Below are 27,304 nucleotides of genomic sequence, written 5' to 3'. Positions count from 1 at the left end.
TATGTTTAGTTTTGAGCAGCTTGGTTATATATATCTTGAGTCTTTTTGTTTGTTTTTAACCCACTGGGGGTTCACTAAGATTCTTCCATCTATGATTTGGTTTCCTTAAAATGAGAAAATTCATTCCCATTATACCTTCAAATATCTCTTCTGCTTTGTTCTTTCTTTTTCGCTGAGGCGCTAATTGCATGTATGTTCAACCATTTGGTCTGGCATGGTACATGATTTTTTTTAAGTTTTTTTTTTTTTTTCTGTTTTAATAATTTCTATGACCCCTCTTCCACTTCCTTGAATCTCTTAGCATCACATCTGCTGATAAGCTCATGGCAGGAGTCTTTATATTTCTGATATTATACGGTTTAATTTCGCCCCTAGCATCTCCATGTGAATCGTTTTTATGTTTTCCCATCTGTCCGTACATATTGTCTACCTTTTCCATTAAATATTTTAACATATTAACGACAGTTTTAAAAATTCCGTGTTTGATATTTCTTACAGCTTCATCTCTGATTCGGGCTTTGCTTCTGCCTTCATTTCTCCTTCCTTCCTCCCTCTCTTCCTGTCCTCCCTTCTCCTTTCTATGACTCTTGTTGGAAGACTGGACATTGGTTACACATACCAGTAAAGACGGAGACAAATACCAGCACCGATGCCCTTAAGTGAGCACACCTGTTTTTCTTCAACGTTGTTAGTGTGGGTGGTTAAGTCAATCTAGGTGGTGATCAAGCAGATCTCCAACGGCTGTTGCTAATTGCCTTAAGTGACCAGAGACTTTAAATTCCTTCAGTGGTGGGCTGCAGCAACTTAGTGTTCTGGGCAGACTCGGCGATGCCGGAGGCTCTTTCTCCTGTCCTGCTCCAGCCTAAGCTTTCAGCAGGCCCCGTGTGACGTCAACAAGTAAGAGCTCTCTCTTTATGTTTTTGTGCCTCTCCTGGTGATAAATTGCTGTTGTGTGTTGCTTGGTGCCACAGGACTTGGGGTGAGCTGGGGAGTTCTTTTTTCTCCTGTTCCGGCCTCAGTCTCAGGCAGGCGTGGTGGTGTGCCTGCAGCTGGGGGATGGGGCATTGCTGGCATTCCTGCCCCTCTGCTGTGACATCCAAACTCGACCTTATATGCGTGGTCGGGGAGGGGGTTCTTGGGGTAGGAGGACATTTTCCGTCTCTCCCGCAGAAGCAGCAGGGGTTTGCTTCTCTTTCTATCTCAGCAACCTCAGACTGGTGGCAGGAATGCGGCGGCCCCTCCCTCAACCGGGACCGTGTTGCCCTGTCCTGGGGGGCAGGCCTCTTTTGTTTCCAGGCGGAGGTTTACCTTTGCTTCTGTTCCTTGTGACTGCGGCCAGGAAGGATTTTGATCCATCCTGGGACCTCAGTAGCTGATGCCCTTGTTTTGTTTCTCTCGGAGGAGGCAGTGAAGGTTTGACCCTTTGGGACAGAGAGGTTGTCGGCCCCTTCCCCGGTGATTTAGGACGTTGACTTTGCATGAAGGAAGGTTCTAGGAAAGGGGGTGTGGTTTCATGCTGAGTGCTCCCGAATGAGGCTCTCTTGGGTCTCGAGCCCTGAGCCCAGGGTGTCACATGAACACCGTGGAAGTCCCTGCAAAAGAGGCAGCGAACGAATGTGGACTCCTGGTCTGGGGCTCCCAGGCATGCTAAGCCGTCTGCTGGCCTGTAATTGGTTTTAGAAACTTGCTAAAAGGGTGGCTGCTTTCTGACCTCCTATTAAGGGGGCTGACGCAGCCTCGTGCTGCTCCAGGTGAAAACCTTTTCTTTGATGTCTCCTTAGGGTTGCCGTGACCCTTTCAGATTCTTTTTATTTGGGGACTGTGTCACCTCTGTTTTCTGATAAGCTCCAAAAAGGTTATGATTTTTATAAATCATAAAAATCACACGGCTTTCCTCCCCTCATTCTTAGGGAAGGAGTAACATTCGCTTATATATTTATTCTGAGCAGAGGCAGACCCCTGAGAGGTTTGGCTCTCTACGTTTAACGTTTGTGGTTAAGATGTGTCAGACCAGTCAGAATTTATTTTCATGTCTCTCTGAATTGGTTTAAATGTCTTCCACCTTCTGATTAAAAAGTATTTCTTTTGACTCTGGAAGTTTTATTTATCCCATTGTATCATTGAGCTGGATTTGTTTTTCTTAATGGCTAACTAATGCGTTCACGCCAGTTTATCATCTAGATGAGCTTTCCAAATTATTTGTATCGTACACTTTAATACTTACTGGATTCCTACATGTATTCCTCCCACCCCCACCCCAGCCCCCGTGTTTATATTTCTAGAATTCATGGGATGATATATGTGGTCAGTTGTCTGCAAAGATAGATGCCAGTAATTCCTCCCATTCTTCTCTGTGGATGTGGCTCTTCCTCCAAGCGATGGAGACTCTTTCTCCTTCCCTTGAGTATTCTCTAAGCTGAGAATGGCTTTGGATGCTAGAAGGTGACAGAAGTTACAGACACCATGTCTGGGCTTCGGGCTCAAGAGGTCTGGCAGAGTCTTTCTTCTCTTGCGTAGTCTCCATCCACCATGTAAATGAGTGTGGCTACCCTGCTAGAGAGACCAGACGGAGATGTCCTGAAGGGAGAAAGCCTACAAGGACCAAAAGATGATAGGCCGTGAGGGGAGAGAGGCCTCAGTATCCCAGTGAGCTCAGGTGATGGACCAGGTGTGTGAAGGAAGCCACTTTGGATCACGCCCCTGACCAAGCCCAGTTGCCAACCCAAGAAGACTTGAGGCTTTCCTAGATAACCCTTGGCAAACCAACCCCCCGCATCCTAAGAAAATGCAATGATGGGTTTTTGTTTTTTGTTTTTTTGTTTTTGATGCCACTAAATTGTGAGGTTGTGATTATGCAGCAACAGATAATTGCTATGACCTGAATATTTTTTTTGGGGGGTGAAGAACAAAAACATCAAAAGTGAGAGACGGTGAATCAGTTCTAGGAAATGGGGGAGATTTGGAAATATTTGTTCATAGTCATGGGGATTTGCTAGAGGAATTCAAAAAGACATAAAGCCATCTTTCAGGACTGGCGAAAGCTCATAAAAGATAAAATTCCTGTGTAAAAGACAGATCAATGCAAATTTGGGGATAGAGTTATACCAACCTAATAACAATACATTGTAGAACATCTTGAAACCCTGGGCATTTGCCCTGGGTTTCATTTAGCAGAAAATGGCATGGATGTTTTTATGTTCTGATATTTTGTCGGCAAGGTCCCCACACAATTTGAGGTCTTGACTAACCCCCGACTTGTCCTCTAGGTAACTGATCACAGGTGATACAGGGATTTTCTTCCGACAAGACTACCCCATGGCCACATCAGGCCTCATTCGCACAGCCACGGGCAGGGAGCACTTTACTTCTGCTCAACCCACTGTGTTTTTTTTTTTAAAGCACCTGACTCTTTGTGTCCGTAGAGCATCAGGCAAGATGTGAGTGAGGATGATGAGAACAGAACAAAGCCCCGTTAGAACTCAGCCAGACGGAAGGATGGGGAGGCAAAGATGAGTTTATGAAGGCAGCTTTCGGCTCATCCACTTCTCTCCCTCCCCAAGGTTTCTTTTGAAACAGCAGCCCTTGTGAGGCCAACCCCAGGCAGCTGCTGTCTGTCCCTGGACATCTGGCAGCTGAGCTATCCTCTGGCACCAAATCACTTTCTTTACCCCCAGCACAGCCCAGAACTCTTTGGAGGCTGAGTGTCACAAATACCTGTAGTCCATGTATCCGTCTTACTGCACAGCCACCCTAGAGTCATGAGGGAAGAAGGCTGTTCAGCGGGAAGTATTCCAGGGGCTGCCTGAGATGGGAGAAGGGAGGTGGGGAGGCGGTGATGCTTAATATCACTCGGGACTTAGTTCACATTTTTACAAGCCTGCGATCAGATCCGGTTCATTTCTTCCACCCCAAGTGACACGACAGGAACAGAGACTTGTAATGGAAAATGTTTTCTACCTGGGTCTTTTTACGATCTCAGCAAAGATATAAACATCCTCATTTTTCACAGGAGAATGAAAATTGTGAAACATACATCCAACGAGGCTTTGCAGCCTTTCAAGGGCAGGAGGAGCACAAAAGTCGCTGGCTTTAGAGGCTGAATCTTTTCAACCTAAAAGCAGACACTCGGAGGTCATTTACTTTTCATGTTACTGAACGCCTAGGTGAATCTTTAAAAAGGAATAAAAATTCAACTAGCACCCACTGGGGACTGTGAAATAGGCTTTCAGAGCAGGTTGATTCATTTAATTTCAGTCATGTTCCGATTAAAGAGAAAGTAAGAGAAGGAAGCCAACTAGAAACGCCGAGAACATGGCTGATTTGAGAGAAAATGACCTGCAGGTGTCCTCCCCCTTAGAAGGGCTTCTTGCAAACCCGTGATGATAGACATAAAAAGCAGTGCCATTGGGGAAGGAAAAAAAAAAAAATCTGGTAGAGCACACCCATACCTAAACCTCTCCCAACAATCACAATTTCTGCATCTTAATATTCCCTTTTTCATACAAAAAAGGGAAGAGTTTTGTGCATATGAAGACCTGTCATACTGTGCTGCTTTTCTGAATGAGTTATGTGAAAAAGGAAAAACCCCAGCCTGAGGCATCCTTACCCTCAAAGAAAATTACAACCCAAAGCAGTCTGAGATGATAATCTACAGTTTCAAGTTAGTTTTTAATCACTTATCAGCTGTGTCCTATGATGTTTGTAAACATAACTTTTCAGCACAGGAAAAACATTTTAATAAAGCAAAAAAATTTTTTTTTTCTTTTTTAGGGCCACACCTGCAGCATATGGAAGTTCCTGGGCTAGGAGTCAAATCAGAGTTGCAGCTACAGCTGCCGGCCTACGCCACAGCAACCCTGGATCCAAGCTGCATCTGTGACCTTACGCCATAGCTTGGCTGGATCATTCACCCACTGAACAAGGCCAGGGATCAAACCCACATCCTCATGGGTACTAGTCTGGTTCTTAATGTGCTGAGCCACAACGGGAACTCCTTCTCCCCACCTAGAAGCTAAGGACTTGGTTGTGAACTAAATTTCCCAGGATTTGGAGAACAGACTTGTGGTTGTCGAGGGGGAGGGAGTGGGGTGGTTTGGGAGCTTGGGGTTAATAGATGCAAACTATTGCCTTTGGAATGGATTAGCAATGAGATCCTGTTGTGTAGCCCTGGGAACTATGTCTAGTCAGTTATGATGGAGCATGATAATGGGAGGAAAATAGAATGTATACATGTATGTATAACTAGGTCCCCATGCTGTATGGTAGAAAATATGTATTGGGGAAATAAAAAAAAAGTAAATAAAGTGAAGCTAATACATAAATAAATCTTCTAGCTCCACGTGGAAGCTGCAGATCTAGGATTTGACGTTATACCAGCAAACCGCACAGCTAACTTACTTCAAGGTCGTGGCCACATCTCTTCCCTTTATGTGACATTCTGCCATCAGAGCACTGTGCTGGGAGAGAGTCTGAATATTATTTTAAGATTCGGAATTAAAACCCCCCAAAAAGAGGGGGACTGGAAGACGTGTGATTTAACACAGTTGGCTAAAGGAATCTCAACTCAAGGAATTGTTAAATTGCTGGGGCTTAGAGGCTCTTTTTTACTTCTAGCTCTACATACCATGAAAATAAAGATACCCCCTTCAGGCTTACTTCCTTGTTGAGGGAGAGGTGTTTACGTTCAAAGTCATGGAGAAAATAGAGAGCACTAGACCTTCAACTCTCTGGTGTCCTCCTAGTTCTTCCACAGGAGTCGTGTGCTCTTCCTTCCTTCTGTAAAGTTTCTGGCTTCCAGGACAGTACTTTTACCACATAGAACACAGACTAGACACGGTACATAAGTTCCATAGGAGCACAGAATTAAGCAGTCAATATGGACTCAAGAGAGCGAGGAAAAGTAGTCACATATATGAAGTATAGAAGGGGCGTCTGGTCTTATGCGATCAATGTTATAAATAGGACTTTTCTTTAAACTTCAGCAAAGCCCTGGCTGTTATGACCAACCTAGAAGCAGAGAAAGATTATTGGATTTTAGAGTTTAGCTGTTAAGTACTGCAGTACGTGGAATGCAGCTTACACATATGTATAATTTGGGATTTTGTCCTAGGTAGAATAATGTTTTGAAGAAAATTTCAGTGTCATTAAACTTCATAAAGGCAAAAGGGATTCCAAAAACAAGGGTCATTTTCTTCCCCCTGGCATACAATCCCCCTGTCAAATAGAGGGAATCCATTGTTGAGCCTGTGAGTCAGGCGAGGGAATTTATTTGAGAGCTTGAGGTTGCAGAGGCAAGCGTGGACTTTTCTAGGACTTGACATTGTGGCTCAAAGTCACTACAGATGTTTGTCTCATTGTCTCTTCAAAGAAAGTCCCTGAATCACCTGCTGTAGAGACGCATGAATTTTAAAATGTAGACCATGCTCCTGTGGTCAGAAGGCTTTCTTTTGGCATGCATCCCCCCAAATCCTGTAACCCTGGGGTCACGTCTGCTTGGAAATAGACCGTGTGTTTCACAGGGTGTGAAAATGCCATCCAAAACTGCTTTCTTAATTTTGCCCACCTACTTTTTTTAAGAGGGTGCTGACAACCCTGCAGAGGCAAGATTAACAGCATGGGCTGGCAAGCCTACTTTCTATGGCTTTTTCATGCAGTGGTCATGCAGTGTGTTCACTCAAACTGAATTTTGCCTTTGTGTTCCCTACCAACCCTGAGAAGTCTGGGGAGCAAGAGGGTATCTGACATCTATTTATCTTTGTCAGTGGTTGTCATGGGAGCCAAGGTGATATTGACTTGAGTGAGGTCCTTTGAGGAGAGGTGGCAGGGAACTGGATATATCTGCTCGGTTCTATTTTCATGTCTGTCCACTGTTTGCCAGCAGGTTAAGTTTCTCCCACCTCTCTGTCAGCACTTCCCCAACCTTTTCCCTCCAGCAGTGCATCTGGTAATACCAAAGGACCTGGGGCTTAACTGGTGGTAGTGGTGACAACGGATATGGCAGAGAGGTACCCTTCGGTCTCCACCTGCTCTAGTGCCAAGTTTTTTTTTCTTGGGCTTTTAAAATGGATGTGGGGAGGTGGTGGTTTAGAAGGAGAAAGCTCGGTCTTTTAAAAGAATATGTTTAGAGTTCTCAAATGTGAGAGCAATAAAGGCAACAGACGCCAAACAAATGTACAATGGAATCCTGAAGGAAAAAGACTCAAAGGAGCCTGAGCAGCCTATTAGGACAAAAACTGGAGGCATAGGACAGCAATAGTTTATTGACCTATGGCTTTGATTTGACGTCTTTGAGATTTGAAAACTCTGATATGGCTTTATCCACTACTTCAGTACCTTGCTGGGAAAAAGTGAGACATGTACTTAAATTGAGTTTTTAGTTTTCAGTTCCAGCTTTGTAAATGAGCTTTCCAGTGCTATGTTTCCTGGGCTTAAGAATGGATAAACAAACACCCTCATTTTCTGAAAGCAAATACCTAAGATGATTATAAAGACAAAGACGTTCTGGAAGCATTCTGGGCTTATGGACACGCAGGTGTGCACGCGAATGCATTCACACCTGTAACTGCTCTTCTTTTCCTTCTTCCCCGTCAAATTTTCATGCCTACTTCTAAAGTTTGAGTTCTTAATAGGCGCCAAGCACTATGCAAAGTGGGTTACCTGGCTCCTCTCGGTCTACACAGTCTGTATACCCATTTTACAGATGAGGCACTCAAGGCATAGAATGACAACACTGCTAACAATTGAAGTCCGTTTTTCCCAAGCCTATGCTTTAAAAACCATACGGTTGTCCTTCCCAGCTAAGAAGGCTAAACAGTAACAATTCATACCCCATTCTTTGCATTTATTTTCATTCATAACCACATTTTAAAAAATCTGATTTTTAAGAGATTGTTTTTATTTATTTATTTTTTGCCTTTTCTAGGGCCGCACCTGCAGCATATGGAGGTTCCCAGGCTAGGGGTCTGATCAGACCTGTAGCTGCCGAGTCTACTCCAGAGCCACAGCAACATGGGATCCGAGCCGTGTCTTCAGCCTACACCACAGCTCACAGCAACGCCGGATCCTTAACCCACTGAGCAAGGCCAGGGATCGAACCGGCAACCTCATGGTTCTTAGTTGGATTCGTTAACCACTAAGCCAGTTCGGAAATGCCATTAAGAGATTGTTTTTAAATGCATCCATTTACCAGTGAAAAAGTGGGGTTTTATCCAGACTCTCCCAGTGATGACTTTTATACTAATAAACTTCTTGTGTGAATGGTTAGGTATACAGGTATGTCAATTTATAAGTATATAGCTCTATATAGCTATTTGGAAGTAATTGAGCCTCCAAAGGATCAAAAATTAAGTAACAAGGATGAAGGTGAGAGGGTTAATCTGTTGAATATGCATAGTTATATTATCTAATCAAAAGCAAATTTCAAATCCAATCAAACAATAAGAACAGGAGCAGAAATTTATTCTCGTAGAAGAATGTTGGCTTTCAAGTAGCTAAGAAGTTACTTGGGATAATTTTGTGTACTATCAATAAAACATTATTAGCTACATTCTATTTCTTTTCTTGCAACTTGTGTCATTCAAGATGAATTCAATCCCCAACGATCAGTTCATTACCTTTTAACTCTTTTAACGTGGGCCCTGCTTTCTTACCCTTAGACAAAAATAGTTGGGTTTTCTTTAAGTGCCTGGATGTTTACAATTCTCCAAAGGAACGCATGCTTTATTAAATCTCATGCAAAAGTGCAAGCTTCTCAGTTATAAAGTTCAATTTGAAAAGCTGGATTTCAGCAAAGCTCTCCCCAACAGACTGCACCTTATCCTCTGAACGCCTGTCCACTCACTAGTTCTTTTATTCTTTTAGCTTGGCACCGTGCTAATTAGGTTCTTTTCAGGTGCCTGGTCTCGCTCCAGTCGTGACAATATATGGAGAGTGATGGGAGCAAAGGAAAGCATTTCAACAAACACAAAAGCAGTTCTATTAATCTATTAAATTCCAGGAGTCCCAGTTGTGTCTCCCTGGGGATCAAACACTGGGCATGGCAGCTCTAGAGCTGCATCAAATGCCAGGCATTCTTTTAGACTCAGATGCAACTTAGCTGAGGTTTCTATTTGATCACTGAATCATCCTTTTTGAGGCCAGCTGGAATTTGGGGTTATAATAGGTAAACAATATTTGCATGAGTCATGCAGTGGCCACTGTAGACATCTCACCTGACTAACTCGATCTGTTTTTCTGTTTTGTTTTTAAAATAGTTGATCACACATTCTTGAATATGGTTGACCTCTGTTGTGCCTATAGCTGCCTAGGGAAATACACATCAATAAAATATGCTCCTGGCCGGCAAAACAAATGGTATGTGTGACTATCATGGGCGGTCCTCTATAAAACGGCTAAGACTCTGGGCTCTAGGATTCACTGCCTGGATTTGAATGCTGGATTTGCCCCTGGTTAGCCCTGTGTCCTGGTATAAGATCATTAAATCTCTCTAAGCCTCAACTGACTCCGTGATAGAGAGGGTTTGTTGTTACGGATTAAAGCATACAGAGTGAATAAAGCTCTTAGCACAGAATGTGGTCTCTGGTAATCATAAAAATATTAACTCTTACTTAAGGGGCTGACATTCTTGATGTACAGAAAAGGCCTACAGGCAGCAGGCTGCGGTAATGTCAACCTATGCTGGGATCATGGAGAAATTCCAATAGCCACTCCGTAAGGGTGGGTTGGACTCAGAAGGTCCTCGGATAGCTCTGCCTTCTCATCTTAATTCCAGCTCCGTCCTCACCCAAGCCTTCTGCTTTCATCAGAGGCCTCTCCTGGGGTTCATCTGGGAACTTCCCTCGGGAAGAAATGTTATCCCTTCTTAAAGCCAAGTCATTCCAATTCCTTCATCCTACCAAGCCAGTTCCAATTTCATATCGGAAAAGCTCTTCCTAGGAATTGTATCCATTCGCAAATGCCAGTTGCATAATTATTTTTGCCACTCATTTCGGTATTGGTATTCTGGGCTGTGGTGACACATGACCACAGAGTTTGTGGCTTTAAAGAATAGCAGCTTCTTAGCTTAGTCTTGTTGGTCAGGAGTGTGACCTGGGTCTCATGTGGCCAAGACTCAGGTGTCAGCAGCGCTTTTTCTTTTTTGTGAGGAATACCTTTTCTTGCCCAGTCACGTGTTGGCAGGATTAATTTCCCTGCAGTTGTAGGACGGAGGTCTCTCCTTCCTTCCTGGCTGTTGGCTGGGGGCGTCCCTGAGTTCCCAGAGAGCTCTCGCATTCCCTTGGACGTGACCTCTTCATCTCAGAACCCTAAGGGCTTCTCATTCTTCTGGTGCTGCCATCTTCAGGTTCACTGTTCTGCCTTTTCCAAGTCGTGGGACTATGGTTAGATTGAGCCCACCAGCGTGGTCCAGGATAGTCTTCCCACCTCAAGACCTTCACCTAAGTCAGATTTGAGAAGTCTTTTGCCCTTGAGGGCCTGGACATTTTTGAGGACCTGTTAGGCTGCCCCACAGGTGGTGTGTCACAGTCCATCTAGGATCTGAATTACCCAGCATCATGTCTGAATTACACGGCCTTTTTCCATGGTGTGTTTTGCTTCCCTGACAAGATCCTGGATGGTGGGTAGCGACAAGGGGTATCTTGTGTTTCTTCTGTAGCTCAAGCGTGACCCACCTTAAGGCTCTCAGGGATTGAGGAGGCACTTGGGCAGATAGCCGAGTCCTTGGCTCAAGAGTCTTTAGGCTCTTAATTTGAGATCTTAAAGAGTCAAGTTTATAAAGGATTGTTTTTTAAATTTAGTAACTTTTTAATTAGAATGTAGTTGATTTACAGCATGCCAATTTCTGCTGTACGGCAAAGTGACATAATCCCTTTCTAATATTATCTTCCATCGTGGTCTGTTAAAGGATTATTTTTGCACTGGAAGAATCATCTGAGGTTCTGGAGACTTTTCCTGATGGCATTTTCCTTAGGCAAATGCCATGAACTTAACCATGCTGGGACTAAGTAACAGGTGTCATGATCTTGAAGCAGAACTTCAAGGTTGAGTGTATTGGCTTAGATGAAATGTTTTTCCTAGCAGCATTTACTAAAATCATGCATTGCAGCTGAGGCAAAGGAGTAGAGGACTCATTGCATGACAGTCATTTTTTTTCTCCAGGAAACTGTATTTCAATGTCCTGCATGTTTACATAATTTATAAGTGGGGCAATCACTTTATCTCAGCCCGAGTAATCTATTAAAATATTAGAACCTCCCTTCTTAACCTTTCCTTCTATCCTGTGACTCTAAATATGTAAAATAAAAATTGAAAATTCCCTTGTAATTTTCCCTACTATCCTATTAACCTAAAATATATAATTTTTTTTTAATTTCAAGCCTTTACACAAGTACTGTTTTTCTAGAATTTTATTTCTCCCCATTTCTCACCAGGAAAAGCTTCTCATTGTCTGTTGAAACCCCACTGAAATTTTCCTGCAGGAAAACCTTCCTTTATCCCTTGTCACGTGCGTAAAACACAAAGCACATCAGAGTTATTTTGTATTCCTGAAAACTACTGCCATATTTGACACTATAAATACAAAATATGTGCATATATTGACTAATAGCTACCATTGTCAAGGTCACATCTCCAGGCTTTTGCGAGAGAATATAGTCCTGATTAATTGTTCTCTTCCGCCAGTATGATTAATATTTGATTTTATTGAGCTTTTTTGCTCAATGTTCATAATGATACTTTAGATAATGGGGCCTGATTGACAACTTTGAGTTTAGAGAAAGTGCTCTTCTGGTGAAGATGTAGTAAAAACACCGTTCTGAAATACTCTCCTGTGGCACAAGTGAATCCTAGATCTATTTGAGGACACGAGAGAGTGGAATTATTTATCTCAAAGCTGATAACTCTCATGTTCAGCTGACCCTTATCTATAACCCTAAGCGTTATTAACATTCTGGATCCTACCTTCTGCATAAAGTAGAACTGGCCCGAGTCATTACAAATCAGTGTTTATTTTTCTGTGACCAGTGGAAGGCCATGGTTTACCAGGACATTATCTACCTGTGGCATCAGTTTAAATTTTTAAAAACGTCTTTGACCTAGTGCTCCATCATGTTGCATCTTCCCAATGCAAAGCAGATCCACCGTTGGACGTATTAATGACATTTTAAATTCCCTTATTAAGTTAGTAAGCTTTGGGAGGTAGAATGGGGAAAGGGTCACCCTATCTAAAAAAAAAAAAAAGCAAAAAACTATTTGCATATTAGTGTCTGTGGAACATTCTGTTCCAAGGCAAATCCTCAATATAATAAAATCATTTAGGAAAAAAACAACTACCGCTAGCTTGCACTTGGCAAGGGACCATGGATCCCAATATTGTATTCTCCCGGAAACCAGAAAAAGCAAAATGATCTCAGAAAGGCCTGTTGTTTTGGCAAGCAGTGAGATGCAATCACATTTCTACATACTGAGTAGCAGTTGGTATTTTATAAATGGTTAATGCTGGTATGATTCCAGGAGGCATTAGAAATATTAGTGGGTAGCACATTACAGCTCAGCAATTCTGCATGTAACCAAGAGTTGGGTAGCATCCATAGAGAGTATTTATTACGTAGCCAGGCACTTGAGAATATGTTTCTGGAAGCAAAATGAGATGATGATGAGGGAGATTATGTAATGAACGATGCCAAAATAGGCATAAAGGAAAACAATTCGCCGGGAGAAACAAATGCATTTGGGCATGGAAGACTTTTCTAAGGGTCTATATACTCATGGGAAGTAGCCCTTTAAGAGGTCAAGAAAAACCAGATGCTATTAGCAAGAGTACAAGAGTCCAGTTGATACTTGATACTTCTCTCCAAATTCCTCACTCTGGAATTTGGTTATACACACACACACAGACACAGACACCTGTGTGTATAGGTGTATACATGTGTATGTGCCTGTATGCGCCAGTACATAATTTTAATCTTTTTCATGAAGACTCATTTTTGCCTCCTGTTGATTATTCTTTCTACAGTCCCCCGAATACAGAGATGCACCGAGCTACGCGCCTTGCCCTATTATTCCTTTGGCTGCCTTGGCAGCTCAGCTGTTCTCATGGCTTTGCTGTCAAGGGTGCCAAAACCTCAATGTTTTTTTCCTTGGGGACCTAAGTGCTCCTCACTGCTCTGGTTGTCCATGTTCCACTGCTTGTTTGCCATCTCCGTAATCGTTTCCCACCGTCTTTCCTCCTTACAAAGACTTCTACTCTGGATTTCCCCATTTAGCCTCTTTCTCCCTGGCACTCGGGGTCAAAATCCTCAAGTCATCTTTGCTTTTTCCTTTCTGTCTTACATGTCTGCTCAGACCCGGGACTCTTCGGAGAGCCCTGGTACTCTCCCTTACACCTGTCCAATTGCTTTCATTGCCGTGACTCCAGTGTATCCCTTCAGTCCTCAACTGGTGTAGCAGTCTGATTATTGGTCCGTCTGACTTGACTTTTTCTCCCTCTTACTTTAGGAATCACTACCCAACACTAGGCAATCACATGGAGCAACACACTCAGAAAAAAACAAAAAACACAAACAACAACAGCAGAAAGCTTTGGTGTTTTCACTTTGCTTTCAGGATAAATCTAAATAGCTTTGCTTGACATTTATCAAAGGTACTCACTGAACTCTCTCCTTATTTGATATTCTTGGGGAGGGGCTTCAACATTCTTCTGTACCTTTGCTCACAGTATTCTTTTCCGGAATATTCTTCCCCACACATCTTTATCAACTAGTTTCCATAAAATGCAATTCCAGTCTGATCATGCTGGGAGACCAAAAAATTAATTGGGTATAAATTGAAAAATATTTTTGAGAGTTGAACTGTCATTATTAATCAGCCCCTTCACGTAGGAAACTTTTTGCATTCAATGGAAGCAAACTGTGAGAGAAGCCAGGCAGGGCAGTTGTTGTCTGCATATTGATGTGGGAGATGAGTAATGAGGATGGCATTTCCTGGATAGTGGGTGGCAGATGACCAATTGTGGGTGGCTTTGAGACCAAAGCCTAGATCCTTGGACTCCCAGTCAACATCTTTTCCTCTATAATGCAAGTGGAGGCATCATGGCACACTCATCATGCACAGATGCATAGCCATTATGTGGTCTGGAATCCAAATCTGGCCCTGCCACTTATTAGGAATGTAAAGTTGGACACATCACTTAATAAGCTCTTCCATTTCCCAGTCTGTAAAATGCGCCCAACAGGTTTGTCGTGAGGTTAAAACAAGGTAATGCAGGTAAAGCATTTAGCACAACACCTGCCATGAAGAAAGCTCTCAGCAATGCAAGCAGCTGTTCTGCAACATGATGACTGGATAAAATTGACTTCTCCGAAGATTAGAAGAATGACGTCCCCAACACCAGTGGCCTAAAGGTGGAGTTCTTTTCAACGTAATGATTACGTCCATATCTTAACTAAGAGCAAAGGTGTTTTTTCCTCCTACCCTAAATGAAATGGATTAATTATACCTCCTGCAATCAACAATTACACAAGTCCGTCAGTTCATTTTCTATTGGGCATGCATTCCTTGGGCAAACATCATTTCAACAGTATTTTCTTGGTAGTTAACAGTGGTTTATTCCTATAATGAAGATGCTGTCTTTGCCCTGTGTGTCTTTTACCAGGCCAGGCAAACGAGAACCACAGTTCACACACACTTTCAAAAAACCCTGCTTCATACCGCAGATTACTGCTTAGCCTGCAAAGCCCACAATTTAATTATTAGACGAACCACACTAATCATCTCCTTAACCAGCTGCCCCCTTGCCAAATTGTACCAACAGAGAGGAGGACCGTTCAGCTTTGGGAGAAATTCTGAGTAATTCCAAGCAATTAGCAGCAAGCAGTATAGCAGTGGCTAAAGACTTCTTTTGGATGCACTCTGAGCTGAAATCGCAGCTGTCATCTGGCTACAGTGGGATTTTGAGCAAGTGACTCTGCCTTTCTGTACTGGCTTCTGTTCCATTTCTTATCTTGTACAATTACTGAGATGTAGAAGTGAGGTGTGTATGAATCACTCAGCACAGTTTCTGTAGTATAACCTTGCAAAACCTAAATGTGGTTTTAGTAACATTAGAACAGTGTTACATGATCATTTGTAACATTTCAAGATTGTAACATTGCCTTTTGGAGTTGATAATGTATGTAGATGTAATACAAATAATAACCACAGCATAAAGGAAAGGAATCATGACATTGTCAGTATGATGATTTATCCAAAGATATGCCATCTCTGATCACAGCTACTGAATTCTTTTCCTGCTCCCTGTAGACTTGAGTTTCTCCCTTTATATTTTCCCCAAGAGGACTAAAAAGAATTTGGCAGAGTTCCAAGTGGGTAAATGCCAGTCTCTTGGAAGACAGAAGGGGCAAGATGTGTGGTGGTGGGTTGAAGGTCTTACCAAAAAATGTGCACAGTGAGGAATACGAGATACGGAGCTAAATGACTTTACAGTCTGAGTGAGTGCCTATGGTACCAAATTGTAACACCTCTTAGGGATGGTACTTGAACAAATATCTACTAATAAATGATTAGCATGTACTTTGCCTTTCCATAAAAGGAATCTTGTTAAGTGAAGTGGCCAGCTCTTGGGAGTGTAATAAGACTTGGCAAATCGATGCCCTTCTGGAGAACATAACTGCACTTTCTGGAGCTGGCCCATGGGCACTCAATTATTTAGAGAGACTCCCAGGCACAGAGCCGATCAGCTCTTGGAGGGTGCTTCAGAAGTCATGGGGGTTGCCTATCAGAGCTGCTAAAGAGGGGAATGTTCTATGTCAGGCTTTAAAAGGTGCAGCACATAAGGCTCTGAAGTCACCCTGATCATCCGCTGGTCTAGACTTTGCCTTGATTATGTAGAAATACACAGACAGGAAGCAGTGTAAATTCTGTATTTCCCTACCATGTGAAATTGCTCCTAATTCACATAGGGCCCTTTGGTAAAATATATTTCTATGGGACTCTCTGTTGTACTAAACCTGTACTTAGAACTCTGACATTACAGGGAAAATAATTATTATCACTTATGTACATATTGTTGACCCACAAAACCCGTGCAGATGAGTTCACTTGATCCTTAGAATCCATCTGTGCTATAGGACTGGTGACTTGCTAAAACCATGCAGGCCAATAAGTAGCAAACCAGGACTTGTGACTGCAAATTGGCTATGCTTCCTAATTCTTCTTTCTACCTAAGTTCCTACATTATGTCACTCAGAGAACTGCAAGTGTAAACCAGACCCTAGGTCTGTAATTGGATGTCAGTTTTCAAATACTTAATAAAGTATGTTCTGGAGCAAAGAGTCTGGGCCAGTTTTAAGCATCTGTCCTTCTCCCCCATTCTCGAGATCTCCATTTCCTCTTCCACTGCCTTTTCAGTGGCCGAGACACCCGAAGCCTCGTGTACAGGAAAGAGCCTTACGGTGTGTCATAAAATGTACAAGCTTGTGATCTGGATAATGCCACTTCCTAAGAAACCTGGCACTCAGTGCCAGCGCCAGTAACTACTACTCTAGACCTTGGTCTCCAGGTACATTCCTGAGCCAGCTGTTTCAGTATGACTACTCCTCTTGACCCGCTATGCTCCTGGCCTTCAACAACACAAACATCTAAACCTCTGTCCTCCTCTTCCTCCTCATCCCACCTCCTGCCCTCCTCTTTATCTCTATTCTTAAAAAATATATAGATAGATAGATAGATAGGAGTAGAGTTGACTCACAATGTTGTGATAGTTTCAGGTGTGCACACAGTTAATCAGTTATACATAGACACATATCCATTCTTTCTCAGATTCTTTTCCCATATAGGTTATTGCAGAATGTTGAGTGGAGTTTCTTATGCTATGCAGTAGGTCCTTATTAGTCATATATCTTGGATATGGTAGTGTATTTTCTTTCTTCCTTTTCTTCCTTTCCTGCACCTGCAGCATATGGAGGTTCCCAGGCTAGGGGTCAAATAGGAGCTACAGCTGCAACCTACACCACACCTCACAACAATGCTGGATCCTTAACCCACTGAGTGAGACCAGAGATTGAAACCTCAACCTCATGGTTCCTAGTCGGATTCGTTTCTACCGCGCCATGATGGGACCTCCAATTATTTCTATTCTGATGTAAAATAAAACACTTCCGACAAATCCAAACACCACCTGCTACAAGCAAAACTCTATCAGGTCAGCGTCTTAGCTTATTAATTATAGTTGATTGATCATTGGCTCGAGAGTACCTTCTGTGAGGAGCTGACCCCCTCTTTCCTGAGGGCTCTACCGGTTCCTCCTGAAAGCACTGATACTCTAAGGCTTCCTTTTAGGTTCTTTGGGAAGGTCCAGGGGATATGCAACATTTAATGGGCACTGCCCCCTACTCAGAGATGCATGAAAGTGTCAGCCTTGATGCTCAGACCACTCCCAATCCTGGTTACACAGTGTCCAAACCAGAGATCTGTCATGTATAAGAAAGTATAAGATGTTAACTTTTTAAAAAGCTGGCCAAGTGTCCTTTCCGTTCTCTTCCATGACTGTTCATTAGTCGTTCAGCTCAGATCATTGTCCTTTATTTGTGTGTTCTGCCAGATACTAATTAACAATGTTGAATAGGCATCTCGTGAACAGAAATCACAGATGGTCCATCTGCAGGTTACATCTCATGTCATTGCCAAGTTATGGTCAGTTGAAGTCCAGCGGCAGCTTCGTCTTACCAGCTGAGGGGATTTAAAAGTCGGGGGACTACAGACCTGATATTAGGACATCCCAACATGGGCTGCGAGCATCTCCCTGCCTGCTGAGTCACAACCAAGCCCTAGCCTGACAGAGGGACTTGTGATTTGGCTAGGTTTCTGCCTGCTTATCCCAGCCTGATACCCACTGCAACTATTTTGGACTTTCCTAATGGTACCTGATGACTGGAATGTGAGATGCTGTACTTCTGACTTTGGCTCTAACCTGCAGGCTAGACTCACTTTTTTTGGTTGTTGTTTCTTCATATGCACCTGTGGCATATGGGAGTTCCCGGGCTAGGGGCCAAATGGGAGCTGCAGCTGAAGCCTATGCCACAGCCATGGCGACGCCAGATCTGAGCTGCACCTGCAACGTACATCACAGCTTATGGCAATGCCAGATCCTTAATCCAGTGAGTGAGGCTAGGGATTGAATCCATATCCTCACAGAGGCAATGTTGTGTCCTTAACCTGCTGAGCCATAGCCAGAATGCCCATAGAATCCCACTTTTAATGTCTCAGTAATCAGATGGGACTTCATAGACCAACCTGTACCAGGCCAGTGGCCTCCATGTTCCTCCCTGAGACATAGCATACATTTAAGAGAGTCTAGATGTCCTTGTTGGGTCATGTTTTAGCCACCTTGAATCCTTACCCCAACCAGCTTTCCCCTCCTTTCCAAATACCTGAAGTCTCAGAATCACTCTCATGCAGTTATACTGAATTTTGAATGAAATTATTCATCTTTCACCTACATCATTGGTAGACACTTTTTTTTTTTAAACTAAAGATAGTCTTGTAACTGGGATTTGATTTCTTCCCTCGGGCAAAGAAGGACCAAAAGCTTGGCCCAAGCTTATGTTCCAAGAGCCAGAGGGGGGAATGACGTACATTTGATTGGCTGACCATGAGTAAGAAATATAGAGCTAAGGGCACGTTAACATATGGCCCAAGAAGATGAGTGACAGGCTAAGTCTAAATCATCTAGAGAGACAGTGGAATTGGTGACATCCCAGAAGGTCACCTAAAGCACAAGGCTGGCTAAAACAAAAACCAAATTGTGACCTATGGGTGAAGAGCTGGGTTCAGAATAGGATTCAGGATTTTGAAGACAGAGCTGAAAAGTAGGAAGCTACAAAGCACAGAGGGTATCAGCCTTTTTACAGAAGGCTCACAGCCGAGCCCTTGATCTGAGGGGCACTGTCCAAACACACTGAAGAATTCTGCATTACTCTACTGCCACAGAAGCATCCAGTCATTCTAGAGTTTTTCTGGCAACTCGTACAAACCAATCTATTTGGCTGAGCAAACCATGCCGCTTGCCCTGGCAAGGGTACTCAGAAAAGATCGTTAGGGACACAGTCTGGACTGTTTGAGGAAAGAAATTCCATGATTAGCTAAACTTTGACCTTACAATCTTCTTGTACTTTGGTGATGATGTCCTTGGTTATTTTTAGCGAAGGTTTGCTAAGATGACCAGATAGGTCTACTTTTCTCCTGCATTCAAGTCAAATGCATTTAGCACATCTGAACAAGTTATTGTTGCTAAGAGCATTGACTTCCTGTCATCTTGAAAAATATACCAACAAGCAAAGAATTAAAACACAGGCGCCATTGATCTCAAGAGAGACCTCTTTTCGGCTGCCTGTTCCCAAAGGGATTTCCGCATGAGGAATTAGGAGGGAGCTGCTAGTCTGTGTATGGCTCAGCTGCTTTGTTTTGACAGCTTCTATCTACACTGTATTAATTTCTTCACAGTTGTGCTAACCATTCTGATTTTACTAGTGAGCACTAATGAGAGGCCCATAGCCTAAGCAGTCCTTTATTCTGTTCAAAGATCTTTATCACCAATCATGCTCATTTCTTGGGCGGATTTTTAATAGATGTATCTCACGTCACTAAAGTGAAAACCCACGGGAAAGTCACCAACACTCTTACACTTAGGTCGTTTCTAGTCTCTTCAACTAATTATTCTAAGAAAAATGGAAATGGAAGAAACAACAGTAAAATAAAATGGGAAGCAACAAAGATATCCAGGACAATGAGCCTGTTCATTTCCTATTGTTATCACAAACTGTCACACATTTAGCAGCTTAAAACAACACAATCGATCATTTTACAGGGCTGGAGTTCAGAACTCTAAAATGAATCTTTTGGGTGAAAAATCAAATATGGTGGAACTGCAGTTCTTAAGACTTGAAGGGGTACTTGTTTTGGTGACTTCTCCAGCTTCCAGCAGGACCCACCTTCCTTGACTCACACCCTCCCCTCCTTCACTTGGGTACAACCTGCGCTTCCATCTTCACACTCCCGCCTCTGCTTTTGACCTTCCTGCCTCTTTGATCTTCCTCTTGTGATGGAAATGGGCCTACCAGATATTTCAGGATACTCTCAAGAGCTCCATCTCCTTAATTCTATCACATCAGCCAAGTCTCTTTGACTATGGCAGGGAACATAGCCACAGGTTCCTGGGATTAAAATGTGGATGTTTGAGGGGCTAATTTTCCATCCACCACCATGAAATGTGCAAACTGTTCTTGAGCATGTCCTTGGCTTTTGTAAGATTCACTCTTCTACTTTTCATTTAATTCCTTTGACACCCATAAAGTCCATACGCCAGAACTATCACCAGGACCTTGGCAGGGCTCAGTGTTCGACTTACACTAAACCATTCTTTTTGCATTAAAATATGGCTCCTTCATATGTGAGGGTCTTTGTACAGGAATATTACCCTGGCATAGAATGTCCTTCCCACTTCCCAAATTGTTGTTGAATTTCTAAATAGTCTTTAAGTTGCCGATTAACACTCGTTTCTGTAGTTTACCCTATCTTCTCCTTTTTCTTCCCCAGAAAGAGCAGTGCCGTATTTCTCAGAGCACTTTGGCAACTTCCTCATATAATACTCAGATGTGAAAACCCCATTACCATCATACATGACTCCCAGTACCCAATTAAAGCAGGATTTATCATAATGTTCCCAGCAATGGGCAAAAATCCCCTCCTTATCACAAAGTTATGACATAACATATATTTGATTTTCACTATCTTTAACTCCATTCCAGTTTTCAAATTTTTTTTTTCTTTTTAGGGTGGCACTTGTGGCATGTGGAAGTTCCCAGGCTAGGGGTCTAATCAGAGCTATAGCTTCTGGCCTACACCATAGTTCACCTCAGTGCCAGATCCTTAACCCACTGAGTGAGGCCAGGAATCAAACCTACATCCTCATGGATACTAGTCAGCCTCATTTCTGTTGAGCCACAATGGGAACTCCCAATTTTTGATAATTTTAGATGACTGTTTTCCTAGATTGTTTAAATTTTTATTAGAATATATTATGTTTTCAAGTTAAAAGTAATAAAAATACTTTTCAAAAAAAAAATCTATTCAAACTCGAATAGCTTCTAAGAAGTCTTCAATTCTTCTCACAAAATTTATCATATAAAACTTGAGCGATGTTACGTATAATGCACTCGCAATACTAAAACCTGAGAGGACTCTTGGTAATATATGGTATGTGGAATGACTGGCCAGCGGGGACCTGCCTTTTAGCACAGGGAACACTACCCAAAGGGTCTGTGATAATCTACATGGGAGAAGAATCTGAAAGGGAACGGATGTGTGCATGTGTATAACTGAATCGCTTTGTTGTGCAGCAGAGAAGATCACAACTTTGTAAATCAACTAGACGTCAATAAAACTTGAAACAAGGACAGAAGAACGTGCCTGTGATACTAAAGGCAGTTCCCTGGTCTTTTTTAAAGGAGACCCCAGGAAAGTCATAGGCCATGTTAGCCTACAAAGGGAGATAACCAAGTTGGTTATTTTTAAAGAATGGCCGTCTTTGTGATGCTCACAATTCGAGGAGGATAGTGGGAGATATATCTCTGTAGTTTTATACATTTCACTTTGTATTGAGTCCAAGCAATTGACATGAGCATGTGGCACAATCCACTTTGCTGGGAAACTTGATCGATGTCTTACTCTGTCGATACCTTGCCATTGAGACTTCCATTTTTCTTCCTAGTATCTAGGTTGCCCAGGCAGGGGCCAAAAACACCTCTTCCTATCAATGTGAGTTTCCCCAGCTGCATGAAAATGGATTTAGTGGGTGAAGACAATTACTATTTTGTGGCAGTTATATGAAGAGTTTTTGAAGGTGGAATCATGGCAGTACAACAGAACTAAATCCATGTATTTGCTGAAATTGCTTAATGCCAGGAATGGAATTAAACAGAAAACATTCTGATGTGTTTTAAAAAAGCATAATAACTTCTGAGACTGAGCCTTAGCCAACAGTCCCTTCTGCTCACCTGTCATTTCTTGGATGCGTAGCTAGCTGCCTGCCTATGACTGTCAATGCCTTTATTTCATGATCACATGGCAACTGATGGTAATTTAAAATTTTAACTGATTCCGTTAATTTTTTACTGCCACTGTTTGTGAAAACCAAGAAGCAGAGCAATGTGATATAGATACCTGATGACCCACAGCACAAAGATAGTATTAGGTCAGCTGCAAGAGCAGCTCAAGTATTTAACTGTGACCTGCATTCCAAGGGCTGTGTGCCAGGAGGAGGTCGGAGTCCTGAAGCAAACACAGGTCGGTCTCTCTCTTATAGGAAGTTCATGTTTTCACCACTAACTGGGAGTGGGGGAGGGGCTTCTATTTTAAGGTCCTTGCTTTTTTTTTTTTTTTTTTTCTGCCCATTCCCTGTTACTAGATAGATATCAATGGATTGACTACCTTCAGATGTCTGGCTTTATTCATGAAAAAATGGGGATTGTCTTTGTGATTCTAGTTCTGTAAAAAATTTTGCTTGTATATAGGGAGTTCCCATTGTGGCTCAGCAGTAACTAACCTGACTAGTATCCATGAGGATGTGGGTTCAATCCCCGGCTCTGCTCAGTGGCTTAAGGATCCGGCATTGCTGTGAACTGTGGTGTAGTTTGCAGACGTGGCTCAGATCCAGTGTTGTCATGGCTGTGGTGTAGGCTAGCAGCTGCAGCTCTGATTCCACCCCTAGCCTGGAAACTTCCATTTGCCACCGATACGGACCTAAAAAGCCAAAAAAAAAAAAAAAAAAAGCTTATATAGATACAACAAATATAACTAGGTTTAGCTTTGAGTTGGGTTTCTGATACAGGTTCTTCTAGAATGGTGAACTACCGTATTTTATTACTTCACACCTAGAGGTTCAGCTCAGGGTGTAGATAATTGCCACTGACGGGAGGTTAAAGGGCACTGAAGTTCTAAACCAGGGTCAAGTATTAGTCAAAGCGATGGCTGGTTTAATCCAAGGCAGCCAGAGAACCAGCACCACTTATGTGTATTGGCTGCAACTCAAGCAAACAAACAAATACGTGCACTGGATTTCCTGACATCACGGAGAAGGGTTAGCTTGCTTCATGCCCGGCCGTACACAAAGCAGAGGAATTAGCCTCCCCATTATTAACACTCTCCAATTTTCTAAAAGAGGAAAACCTCTTGCCTTGGAACCTGTAAGGATTCCATCAGTTTAGAAACAATGCTAATACGTGCTAGACACGGCGTAGACCCAACTCAGCTCTTTCTGTTTTACTTCTCTGTCTCTTCACATGGACACCTTTTTACGTGTCCAGTTGCTCTCAACTCATAGAGCAATGGAAGTGACAACAAGAAGAACGAACAACAACAAAAAAAGATGAGCAGACAGGCAAGGCTCATGTTTTTCACCTCCTTTCCTATTGACCATACACTGCATGTAGCAAGTGGAAGGCTCTGGTTGGTAGTCAAGAGAATTTATAGGGCTTTGAGTTAGTAACGAAAGCATAGTCAAGACCTTTCAAGACCTTTCAATCATGATAAAACTGAATAACTTTACAAAAAGGAGCTTTCTAGTGGAAGAAGATGGTCGGAAGGGAATCTTCTGTCCATCTCTGGCGGCTAAGATGGCAATGATGTTTGCCTGCTCTTAGAAATGAGATCTATCACTGTTAGAGCCTTTAAATGATGATTCAGGTTTAAATCTTCTAACTGAATTGGCAAGTTGCTCATTTAGAAGGCAAACAGGTATAGAGATTTTTTTACTTGGTTCATTATCCACAGTGAATTACCTATTCAATTGAATAGTAAACATTGAAAAAATCTCCTTGACTTACCTTTTCATCAAGTTCATCAAATTCAATCTGCCGCTCTGTGACGGATTATAAAATTAAAATCAGACACACGCTTCAGGGAAGAGCAAAAGTTTGGGTAGGAGATAAAACGTTGATAGAATCTTGCCGAAATGTGGGCGTGCTCTTGGTTAATTAAAAAGCCTCCCCAGTCCACTTGAAAATGTTACATCCTGAAGCAGTCTGTATCCACAGATATCCACAGTTTTAAGAATTATTTTTTAGGTAAAATGCTAAAATTCAGAAGAGTAACAGGAGGCTACAGATCAGAGTTGGCAAATCCGTCCACAGGCCAAATCTGGCCTGTCACCTGTTCTTATAAAGTTATATGGGAAAAATGCTATGGTTGTCTGTTTAAATATTAGATTTATTTAAAAAAAATTTCCCAGTAACTCCTATGTCATGTAGAAAACCTGCTGTATTTACTGATTGCTGTGGATTGGTGTGGGAAGGTTCTAAGGAATTTATGGGTGACAGGGGCTAAGTCAAGACAGGGCACTGTTTCCTCTGAGTATGTTTAAACTTTTCTGAGTTTGTGGCTGCTTTTGCACTACAGTGGCAGAGTTGATTAGGTATGACTGAGATGGTATGACCTGCAAAACCTAAAATATTCATAATTTAGCGCTTGACAGAAAATGTTTGCCAACCCCTGTGCAGAGTACTTGAGCTGGTAGCACAGTGTTTATTTGCAATTCCTCTTTTCCTTAGCCATGGAAGATGACAGCAAAACCCCTAGTATTGTGAACAGGAAGTTCGGAATTGAGAATATAATTAGTTGCCCTTAGAGTAATCAGCCTTATTTTAGATAAGCAACTCCAATGACATATTTAGCCTGAGCCAGGATCATCAGGTATTTATGTCTGTGGTATGTTTTTGTTGTGTGTAATAAACAAGCAGAACATCCAGAGAGGCTCTAGATCATGGCACACGGTCAAGTTCAGACACCCAGCAGTTACCTCTCCCTAAAGTCAGGACTTCTTTCCACTGTTTCACAGATGTGGCATGGCACACCAAGGCTCACAAAATTGGGTAATTGCTGACACTGTTTTAAACTTTTAGATCTACCCAGGAGGACTTCCCTTTCTCCACAATTTTCTTATGACAACTATTATGGAAACTTCCAAGCCTTATTATGTACATACAATGAAGCAATTACTGTTTCCACCTGCTCTACTCCAAGTCTCAGAATGGTTGGTTAAACTGCAGAGTATGAATTGGTCACTAAAGCTGAACCAACAGTAAACTCAGATGAGAGATGACTCTGGCTACCGGGAGGGATGATCATTTTGTAATAACTGGGCTTTTTTAAAAAAAACTTTTCTTGCAGTATAGTTGATTTACCATGTAGTGTTCAGGTCTGCTGTACAGCAAAGTGACTCAGTGGTACCTGTATACACACGCATTCCCGTATAGGTTATCACAGAACATCGAGGAGATTGCCCGGTGCTTTGTTTTTAGTAACTTACAAGCACATTCACAAACATTATCTCATGGAGTCCTCACCGTAATTCTGCAAGGGGAGCCAAGGTCAACATCCATGGGATCAGCTCATGGGGTGTTCATTTCCTCACCAACACTTGCATGACGAAGAGTCAAAACACTAGAGAACATTCATAACTCATAGATAGAATCAGGTTTTCACAACTCGTAGGTAGAATCAGGATAAACAACAAGAGCCTATTGTATAGTTCCGAGAACTATATTCAGTGGCCTGTGATAAACCTTAATGGAAAAGATGATAGAAAAGTGTGTGTATATATGTGTATATATTTATATACGTGTACCTGAATCACCGTGTTGAAAGTAACACCGCATGGTAAATCAACAATGCTTCAAAGAAAAACAAAATTTAAAAAAATACATTTGATTTTCTGCAATATCCTACACGAACTTCTGAAGAGAATCCACTCACAAGGAGTCACATTAGATCCCATTTGTCATTTGTCCATAGAACTTCGTTGATAATTAATCAGTCCCATGTGTTGTTTAGTCACTGTCTTTGTTTCCCATTGCCACTTAGCAAATTGTCAAAAACTTGATGGTTTAAAAAATGATAATCTGGGAGTTCCCGTCGTGGCTCAGTGGTTAACGAATTGGACTAGGAACCACGAGGTTTCCGGTTCCATCCCTGGCCTTGCTCAGTGGGTTAAGGATCTGGTGTTGCCGTGAGTTGTGGTGTTGGCCGAAGATGCGGCTCAGATCCCAAGTTGCCGTGGCTCTGGTGTAGGCCGGCAGCTACAGCTCCGATGAGACCCCTAGACTGGGAACCTCCATATGTCATGGGGGAAATCTCTAGAAAAGACAAAAAAAAAAAAAAATCTTAAGACTTTATAGTTGGGAGGTCAGAAGTCTGTAAGTCAGTCTCCCTCTCCCAGGACTGAAACATGGGGTGGGCAGGGCCCTGCTCTAGGGGAAAACAGTCCCAGCCCACATTCCTTGGCTCGAGGCTCCCTTCCAACTTCAAGGTCGGCAATGGCCAATCAAGAGATGCTCACACTACACCCTTCTGATGCCGACTCTTCTCTTTCCTTCTTCCAGCTTTAAGAGGCCTGCTCGGATGACCCATGACAGTTCCCCTCTCTTAGTCATTTCATTAGTAAACCGAAGTTGTTCACTGCTTTCCCTTTTGCTGTGTAAGGAGGCACAACAGGCTCCCAGGATTAGGATGTAGGCATCTGGGGGCGAGGGAGGGGTGGCATTAATGTGCCTGCCACTGTCACCATGTCAAGCACTGTCCTAAAGGCTGGAGTGACCTCAGCCAGTGATGCTCCCAGATGTGCTATGATGACTATTCTTGATCTGTTCTATGGCTGAGAAAATCACCTCTGCCAGAACTGGCTTCTCTCGGGTCACGACTGGTCCCTGGCAGAACGGGGTTCTGACTGCTTCCTGCTGCCTGCCCCTGAATGCTTTATTCTTTGCATGAGGCCCTGAAGCTTCCTGTGTCTGTCCTCGTCCTTACCAGGCACTGACCCCAGGGTTTGTCCAGTTCGCTGTGAAATGTATCTGTGCGGTTTCCTGAGACAACAACCCTGGGGGCTCAAATACTCAAGCCGACTCCTATGTTCAGATAAGAAACAGGAGGAGCCCTTGGACAGAAATACAAAAAACCCCAATCCCTGATTCGTGACAATGGAAGCCGTTTTAAAGACTACGTGGAGTGATGGTTTTGAATGCACACATGGCTACTCGGAAAGGCTTTTTCTTTTGTTTCTGAATGTCCTCGTGATATTGGAAGATTTCTTGTGTGAGTGAAATCATTCTTCTCTTTTATACTGAATTCTGTTGTAAATGACATTGCTATGTATTTCAATGCATTTGACTCATTTATGGAGGTGTTTCAAGCCCTGTTTCATGAATCAGATGTTACCGTGTTAAGATATATGCCAATAAAATTCTAGCTCTGGAAAAAGATG

The 27,304-nt window shown here is 42.6% G+C and overlaps 1 long non-coding RNA gene across 2 annotated transcripts in view; it reads left to right on the top strand.

The window, feature by feature from the left end:
• The first annotated feature begins 801 nt into the window (after nt 1-801).
• LOC146398029 (uncharacterized) overlaps nt 802-27,304 on the top strand; it is a 473,250-nt gene continuing 446,747 nt past the window's right edge. For both annotated transcript variants that reach the window (XR_014820816.1, XR_014820817.1), the window contains exon 1: nt 802-897. This is a non-coding gene — a long non-coding RNA (uncharacterized LOC146398029). The remainder of the gene's footprint in view (nt 898-27,304) is intronic.

This window comes from Sus scrofa, chromosome 12, assembly GCF_054392235.1.
Source record: "Sus scrofa isolate SSC_HxYL_T2T_F1_AM1 chromosome 12, Sscrofa_HxYL_maternal_Yorkshire_Landrace_v2.0, whole genome shotgun sequence".
NCBI lineage: Eukaryota > Metazoa > Chordata > Mammalia > Artiodactyla > Suidae > Sus > Sus scrofa.
This window is presented reverse-complemented; position numbering and strand designations above follow the sequence as displayed.